Source organism: Aegilops tauschii, chromosome 4 (assembly GCF_002575655.3).
Source record: "Aegilops tauschii subsp. strangulata cultivar AL8/78 chromosome 4, Aet v6.0, whole genome shotgun sequence".
Classification (NCBI taxonomy): Eukaryota; Viridiplantae; Streptophyta; class Magnoliopsida; order Poales; family Poaceae; genus Aegilops; species Aegilops tauschii.
Window position 1 is genome coordinate 284,631,513 of NC_053038.3, and position 9,326 is coordinate 284,640,838.

Consider the following 9,326-nt stretch of genomic DNA (forward strand, 5'->3'; position numbering starts at 1 on the left):
TGGAGAATATGACAGAAGATTATGTTCCTGCTTTTCCATGGCTCTAAAGTGAATATCCTGTTTATTGACCACATTGTGAGATGAAGCTGCTTTCAGAAGGTTGCGGATGCGTGGGGTGGCGCCTAGGCCTTGTCTTGGGGCTTGGTGGCCTCACCCTTTGGTTAACTGTAGGCAAAGTAGCACTATTCGAGGCGTGCTTTGTACGGTTGAACCTGTATAAGTACTCATACTTCTTTCAGCTATGGTTGTTAAGTGCCCCTGCTGGTTTCAGTTAAGGTTGTGAAGTACTCCTGCTGCTTTTACAGTCTATCGTGTTTCTTCAGTCCTATTTTCCTCCAGCCACCAAAACCAAACCAGTGTCGGCGGGGCCGCCTGCTTCCGCCTCCCACGGCTGGCTGCGCCTCAGCACACACATTGCCGCCCCACCGTCTCCTAAATCATTAACGCCGACCTCGGAGGCCTCGCTGTGGTCCTCCGCGCACTTTGCTACGCTCGCCGCGGCGCCGCCCTCTCGCGTTGTCAACATGGTCAACAAACAAGAGGAATCGGCAGAGTACTATACATGGAGAGGATGATAGTAGGGGCCCACCATGTCCATGGCGGCCCGCAAGGAAATTCCTAATTTTTTGTTATATATATACTACATTGTCAGCGTATGGCAAAAGAAAATGCTTCCTGCTAGTGGTTTCCAGACATCTGGGACCCACGACATTGTCAGCGTATATAGTCAATAGACATGAGAACAACACAAGATCGGCTGACACCTGGGATGTAGCTGCTTGAGTAGTATTTTTTTGTTATTGTTGAGACGGAGCAGGGTTTCAACTGGGCTGTGGCCCGTCTAGCCCAGGCTTATATTTTATGTTCACCACATGACCAGCCCAGCTATTTTTTGTTTGTGAAAATGAGCCCAGTTTATTTTTTCTGAAGAATACCCAAGCCAGGCCTACTTATTTTTCTACGCCCTGATGGGCTGCAACTCTTTCAAGAGGCCTGCAAATCTTGAAAGTAATATGAAATGGCTTGTAAATATAAAAACAGACGACAAATTGACAATTACTTTATAATTTCTAAATTTTTCACATTTTCAGATTCCAATTTCAGTGGGCTTTAACCTAATTTAAATATATATTCAAAGTACTTTAAATCTGGCTCGACATTTCGGTGTTAAAAATAGTTTGGAACCCACAGAAATATGCAAAATTTCATTTAAATTTTTAACCCTAGCCCTGGCCAACAAAAAAAACAGACTACAATAAATTGCATAAGAAGTTGCAATGAGCTATATATAAATTATTAAAAAATAGGGAATGGTCTGACTTGTGGGCCTATTAAGTTGATGCGTATGCAAGATTTTTTTACTTATTATACAGCAACAAACGATTCTAGAAGACGTAACCGTTGGATGTCAATCCAACAGCCGTCGTGTTTCTTCAATCTCTAATCTTCTTGCTCCAGCCGCCAAATCCAGCACTGGCGGGACGGCCTGCTCCCGCCTCCCGTGGCCAGCTGTGCTGCCGCGCAGGCCTCACGGCCCCGTACTGCTCCCTCCGCTGGCCAGGCCATCCCTCTACTCACCCACATCCCTCCAGTGTTGTGGCTTCGCCGCCTCCCGGTCATTCCCTTCCTGGGTCTCGCCGTCGTCCATCACGCTAGTGTTCTCGGCACGGCGTGGTCAACATTGTCAACAAACGACAACATTGGAAGAGGGACGTACATGGAGAGGCTGACAGTTGGGACCCACATGGTCCATGGCCGCACGCAAGCAAGTACCTCCTTATTACGCCAAAAATAATGAATACGCCCGATGACATCTGGGACCCACCAGCTATATCTTTGCACGCAAGGAAGTGCCTCCTTATTAAACACAAAAAATGAATACTCCCCCTGCTAGCTGGGACCCACCATAGTGGGAGGCTGACTTGTGGGCCTACTAAGTTGACGCGGACGGAGGGCTTTGTAAACTTAGTCAACAAACGATTCTATCACCAGTGACCGTTGGATTGTTAACATCCAACGGTCGTCCTACTTCTTCAACCTCTGATTTTCTTGCTCCAGCCGTCCGAACCACTGCGTGGTCTTGCCTCCCGTGGCCGGCTGTGCTGCCGCAGAGGCCTCACCGCCCCCTACTACTCTGATACTTCTCCAACGTATCTATAATTTTTTATTGTTCCATGCTATTATATTATCTGTTTCGGATTTTTAATGGGCTTTATTATGCACTTTTGCATTATTTTTGGGACTAACCTATTAACCGAAGGCCAGTGCAAATTGCTGTTTTTTTTCCTATTTCAGTGTTTTGCAGAAAAGGAATATCAAAAGGAATCCAAACGGAATGAAACCTTCGCGAGGATCATTTTTGGAACAAACAAAATCCAGGAGACTTGGAGTGGACGTCAAGGAAGCAACGAGGCGGCCACCTTCGTGGGCCCCTCGTAGCTCCACCAACCTACTTCTTTCCCCTATATATACTCTTATACCCTGAAACCTTCAGGGAGAGCCTCGAAACCTATTTTCCACTGCCGCAACCTTCTGTACCCGTGAGATCCCATCTTGGGGCCTTTTTTGGCGCTCCACCGGAAGGGGATTCGATCATGGAGGGCTTCTACATCAACACCATAGCCTCTCCGATGATGTGTGAGTAGTTTATCACAGACCTTCGAGTCCATAGTTATTAGCTAGATGGCTTCTTCTCTCTCTTTGGATGTCAATACAAAGTTCTCCTTGATCTTCTTGGAGATCTATTCGATGCAATTCTTTTTGCGGTGTGTTTGTCGAGATCTGATGAATTGTGGGTTTATGATCCAGATTATCTATGAACAATATTTGATTCTTCTCTGAATTCTTATATGCATGATTTAAATATCTTTGCAAGTCTCTTCGAATTATCAGTTTGGTTTGGCCTACTAGATTGATCTTTCTTGCAATGGGAGAAGTGCTTAGCTTTGGGTTCAATCTTGCGGTGTCCTTTCCTAGTGACAGCAGGGGCAGCAAGGCACATATTGTATTGTTGCCATCGACGATAACAAGATGGGGTTTATACCATATTGCTTGAGTTTATCCCTCTACATCATCTCATCTTACCTAATGCGTTACTCTGTTCTTATGAACTTAATACTCTAGATGCATGCTGGATAGTGGTCGATGTGTGGAGTAATAGTAGTAGATGCAGAATCGTTTTGGTCTACTTGACACGGATGTGATGCCCATATACATGATCGTGCCTAGATATTCTCATAACTATGTGCTTTTCTATCAATTGCTCGACAGTAGTTTGTTCACCCACCGTAATACATGCTATCTTGAGAGAGCCACTAGTGAAACCTATGGCCCCCGGGTCTATTTTACATCATATTATTTCCTATCAATTTGCTATTTCTGCCGTTGTTTATTTTGCAATCTTTACCTTCCAATCTATACAACAAAAATACCAAAAATATTTATCTTATTATCTTTATCAGATATCACTTTTGCAAGTGGCCGTGAAGGGATTGACAACCCCTTTATACCGTTGGTTGCAAGGTTCTTGATTGTTTATGCAGGTACTAGGGACTTGCGTGTAGTCTCCTACTGGATTGATACCTTGGTTCTCAAAAACTGAGGGCAATACTTACGCTACTTTGCTGCATCACCCTTTCCTCTTCAATGAAAACCAACGCATGCTCAAGAGGTAGCATACTCCCACCGCTTGGCAGGCCCTGTGGCGACGGCAGCCTCACACCGCAACCGAACCAGTGAACCCTTGTCCTCCTCTTCGCGTGGGCATCAAATGCCGCGTCTTCCCCGGCTCCGCGTCATTCCCTTCCTAGGCCTCGCCGTCGTCCACTGCCTTGGTTCTCTCAGCGCGGCGTGATCAATGTGGTCAACGAACGACTTCCATCGGAAGAGTACTGTACATTGAGAGGCCGACAGCTGGGTCCACGGTCGCAACAAGGAAGTGCCTCCTTATTATGCGCAAAATAATTATTCCTCCACCTAACAGCAGGGACTCACCGAACGGGCCACCATATTTCGCGAAAAAAACATTTACCCCCTAACTGCTCGGACCCACCAGCTACATCTTCGCACGCAAGGAAGTGCGTCCATATTATGGGCAAAAAAATGATTCGCCCCCTGACTGCTAGGACCCACCAGCTACATCTTCGCATGCAAGGAAGTGCCTGACAGTCAGGACCCACCCGGTCGGAGCGTATGTAGCGTTGTGATTCTGGTCGCGAATGTGTACGTACATACTGGTCAATCGGTCTATCTGCAGGCTGCAGTGATGAACCGTGGCCGTGTAAGGAAGGGCACGTGTTGTAGTAGAGGTGCACACGTAGCATGTACACGTACGTACAATGGCCAGGGTACAAGAAAGAAAATACGGCCACATACATACATACGGGCAGGGTCTCGAACGCCTACTCGCGCATACGCACGGCCAGGGCTGGTATACATTGTTGGGTCAGAACAGAGAAGCTGCGTCGTCGTGATCATGGGGAGGCAACCGGCTGGTTCGAAACAGAATGTGTCATCATGTTCATCGGGAGCCAACCGGCTTGGACGGAATAGCCGATGGAAACGAAGCCTGGCGTACCGTAGAACGGAGGAAACGGCCTTGTGTTCGACCGGCCACGGTCGAAACGGGATCCTGTTCATCGGGAGGGGTCTGGCGTACCGCAAAACGGTTGAAACGGGGTCCTGTTGATCGGGAGGGGTGTGGCGTACCGCTAAACTGATGAAATGGACTTGTGTTGCAGCGCTACAGTGGAAACGGGGGTCCTGTTCATTGGGAGGGGTGTGGCGCACCGCAAAATGTGACTCCACGAGATACTGTTCATCTCCGCCGTCGACCTCATCCAGCCTCCATGGGCTACTGTTGATCCACCGTCGACCTCCTCCAGCCTCCACCTGCGACTGTTCATCCACGGGCTCTTGTTCATCCAGCCTCCACCGCGCGCTCCTCCACCGGCTACTGCTCAACCAGCCCTCTCCACAGGGTCCTGTTCAACCACCCCTCCACGAGCTACTGTTCATCCAGCCCTCCACTGGCTACTATTCAACTAGCCCTCCACGGTGTCCTATTCATCCAGCCCTCCATGGGGTCCTGTTCATCCAGCCCTCCACGGGGTCCTGTTCATCCACCAGCTCGATCGATCGGGGTACTGTTCATCCAGCCGCAACGGCCTCTACTACACGGGTTCCTGTTCATCCAACCCCACACCGGGAACTGTTCATCCAAACCCCCCAACAATGCTCACTGTTCATCCAGAGGCAGCATCGATCGACTTCAGTTAGCAGCAGTAGCGAAGGAAACACTCGGGTTCAGTTAACAGCAAGGGACCGATCACTCGAGTTCAGTAATGTAGCTAGTGCAATCGCTCGGGTTCAGTTAGAGCCCAACGCCTCGCTCTGCTTCAGTTAGAGCCCAACGCCTCGCACACACGCGCGTACGTACAAGAGAAACGCGCATCGCTCGGCCCCGACCACCCACCGTAACCGGGAACTCCCTGATATTTTCCTCGCCCTCGCTTCTACCATAGTTTTTTCCGTCATGGATGGCCCAAAGAATGTCATGCAGCTGCATCTCCTGCCCGCCCAGGACGAAAAGCCCAATTTTTTGTCATGATTTTTTCTCATAGAAGTAGGAGCCCACCACATCTATAATGATACCGGGTTTTGTCACAATTATCGTCATAAGTGTAATAAGTATGACAGAAAAAAAATTCGTTCGGCCCAAAATGTCACGAATGTGTCTTTTTTTGTAGTGTCCATCTCCTTGCGCGTCTCCTCCACCATCTTCTTCATTCTACCCATGACGCGGAATTTCTCGACGCGAGCCTTCATCATCGATTCCATGGCCGCATTACGTACCTTGACAGCAGCCGGGTGCTCGATGCGGAGCTTCGCTAACTGCTCCTTCTGTTCCATGACGAGGGCCTGCATCATCTTCATCGAGGAACTACTATTCTCATGCAGCTTCTTCCAGCCGGCGTTCTCCTCCTTCAGCAGGTCAAGCTCATGGCAGAGCTTCGCCTTGTCCTCATGAAGTTGCAGGATTTTGCCGGTCGCCTTCTTCTCCGAGGCAATGCTCTTCTTCAGCAGCATCACCAAGCCGGCGGTCAACTCCCCCTGCTCATTGAGCTCAGCGGGCATGTCGTCGAGGCTCTCCTTCAGCAGCTCCACCAAGCAGTGAATGAACTCCTTCTGCTTATTGAGGTGCTTATTGAGCTGATTGGGCATGCCATCGAGGGATAATGACTCCGTCGCCACCAACTCGGCATGTCGCCTCCGCGGCTAGGGCGCTCCTGGGAGCCATCTCCTACCCGTGAGAGATCCTTCAAGGTCTCCGCGTGGCAACGAGCCCTCTTTTTTGTCCGCAGCCTTGATTGTCGCTCCCTTGTTACGAGTAGTTCTTGACCTAGTGCTCTATACACCGGCCATGGCAAGGACGGAAGAAGAAGAAGGACTTATGAGGAGGAAGGTAGAGTAATTTTCGGTTAGGTAGTTCCCCTTTTTATAACCTAAGTACCAGCACTATTACTAAAAACTGCATAGTGGGAACACGTTCAGGTTTGGTACGTACTAGTAGGTGTGAGCAGGCTTGCACTTAATTGTAGAACTAGTACTTTGGAATCTGATGGGAACAAAGTAAAGATTAATTGATGGTTTTGGTTTCGAGGCACGAAACGGCTCCCGATGAGTTTAGTGGAACATAAATTTTAAGTACTCCCCCCATCTCAGTTTATAAGGCTTGCACATGTATCTAGGTCGTCAATGTAACTTATATAAAATAAATTGTTTAACATAAAAAATATATCATTAAAAAATAGAATATTTGAAGTTTGTAATGATATATTTTTCGTAATGTATGCCTCTTATTAAGTTGGTCAAATTAACAACCTAGGTACACATGCAAGACTTGTAATTCAGGGAGTACTACAATGCTCAAATTCAGTTGCACAAGTCAGTGATGTAACTGGTCGTACATGTCAGACCAAGCCGATGCGTGTCCCTTCGTTGAGACGCGGGTCCGAACGACAGTCTGTTGGTGCGACCGACCGTAAAGTATTAAGCAATGGAGACTTCTGGTTGTGGCTTCGGTTGATTGTCACGACCAAGCATTCTAAAACTAGTGATAAATCAATTACCATCTTTTTCCAAACGACCAAATATTTTCACAGGAATACAATACATATAGATGGAATGATTGTCAAGGTTGCAAACCGACATGGCGTTGCAAGTTTTCTGCAGCAGCAACCGACTAGGTCACTGCATCGCTAGCGGGGAAGGAGGGCAACTCACCTCACCTATGATGTATGCCCAGCGGTGCCGCCGCAACTGGTCCCGGGATTTGGCTTCTCCTACCGCCCATTTGAAGAGTTGCATCGGCTGCTCATGCCATTGCGCAGGCATGCACGTTCTTTCCTCCATAGTTGACTCCGTGAATACGATCTCTGCCGTTACCCCTAGCTCGAAATCAACGCGACGCTGCCAGATGCTGACATCCCTCAGCATCTCTCCCCTGAGATCGACTTGCGCCTCTGCCTTGTGCTGTGCCAGGCGTAGCTCTTTGGAACTTCTCTCCAATCGATGCGACACTTCCTCGATCCGATTTTCCCTTGCTACCCACCACCTGAAACGTAGCCCTGGCATGTCCTCCAGCACCACTGATCTATGATTCCAGAGCAATGGATCCCCTCTAAAACACATCAGGGTTTCGCCCAAAGGCGGTAGTGCTGCGGGCCGCAGCGAGAGGGCACCCCGCGGGATCCCTGGATCTAAGGGATTATCCATGGCGGGATCCTCCATGGCGGGATCTGGTGGGCGAGGCGTGGAGGCGACCAACAGTAGCCCCGGCAAAAATTGATCATGCTGCCTGCGTCCTGGTTTATTGGCCCCTCTTTTTTGCCACTTTTTATGACATGCAGAAATATTATGTTACTTACAAATATGGTAAAAAATTGGCACAAAATACGAAGGAGACCAATGGAAGTACTAGCAACCCATGATTTAACTGTGCGCAGTGGAGTAGTAATGTCTTTCTTCCGCCCTCACGTCCACTCAATTTGCATGCGCTTTATTAATTGACCATCAATGAAGTGAAGGACTTTACACGCGTCAAATTATCAAATGGGGTGGATCTTTGTACAAAAATGCGTCCCCCCGTGTACCCGTGTGTGCGTGCGAGGGACTGAGTGCGTGCGTGGCGTGCATGCACATCTTCGCTTCGTGCATGTACCGCCAGTGTGGCTCAGAGAGGACGAGTACATTCTTCTGGAACAAGCAGCATGTCACTGTGGTCAATCCACACAAGGAGGTCGCGACAACGCCTCCACATGTGCCATGTGGATTCATGAACTGTAAGAGAGACACTATGTAGCGTGCCATTGGAATTCTAATTTACGTGTTTTGCACATCCTTGAAGTACTAGTAAGGTACACGTGCATTGCACGCATCAGATTTGGCAACCAAATTATGAATAAATACCACACTATAACATGTAAGCTCTGAGTCATATATGCCTGATGTAGACCTTCGTTTAATTCTTATAGTTCATCTCATTCAAAATAAATTAGTTTTATAAAAAAAGCTAGGGCCTCTTTGATTCGTAGGATTTCCAAAACGCGGGAATAGGAAAAATATGGGATTAGAGTGGAATGTCGTCTTGAATCCTACAGGATTGTACGAGTGTTTGATTGTGCATAGAAAAAAGCAGGATTCTTTCAAAGAGGTTTGAGTGGATGGTATGTTTCCTATGAAATCTAGTGCAAATTAATCTTATGGAAAAATTCCTATGGTTTACAATCCTACGAATCAAAGAACCAAGATAGGAAAAATTCCTAAGGACTAGAATCCTCCAAAATTCCTTTGAGAATCCTTTGAATCAAAGAAGCCCTTAATCTATTTTATGATTCATGGAATTTTGCGTTGTAAAGCATAAAGTAAAAAAAATGGAAATTCAACTAGAAAAAAAGTTTGGGCAGTTATGATATGGAATATTCTAGAACAAAGGAGAAGCACTTGTGTTTTGAGGTTTGTGCATTAGGCTTAAGTTCAACCATGGAGTCTGCTAGATTGTACATTTGGCAAAATACGATGGGGGGCTAGTACATGGTGCGAGGGGCCAAGTGGAGGGAGACTATGAAGGAGTGCACAAGTGTGAGATCGATATTTAAAGAGAGAGTGCGAGAATGTGCGCTGTTGCGCGCAGTGGCGGAGCCATGAAAAATAAATGAGCTAGGGGGCCAAGCATTGCTAATCCTTTACGAGGAGGGCCAATTCATCAACTTAAACCATTTTACCACCAATTGTCTAATTATCACATTCATATTAGCCTCTATATA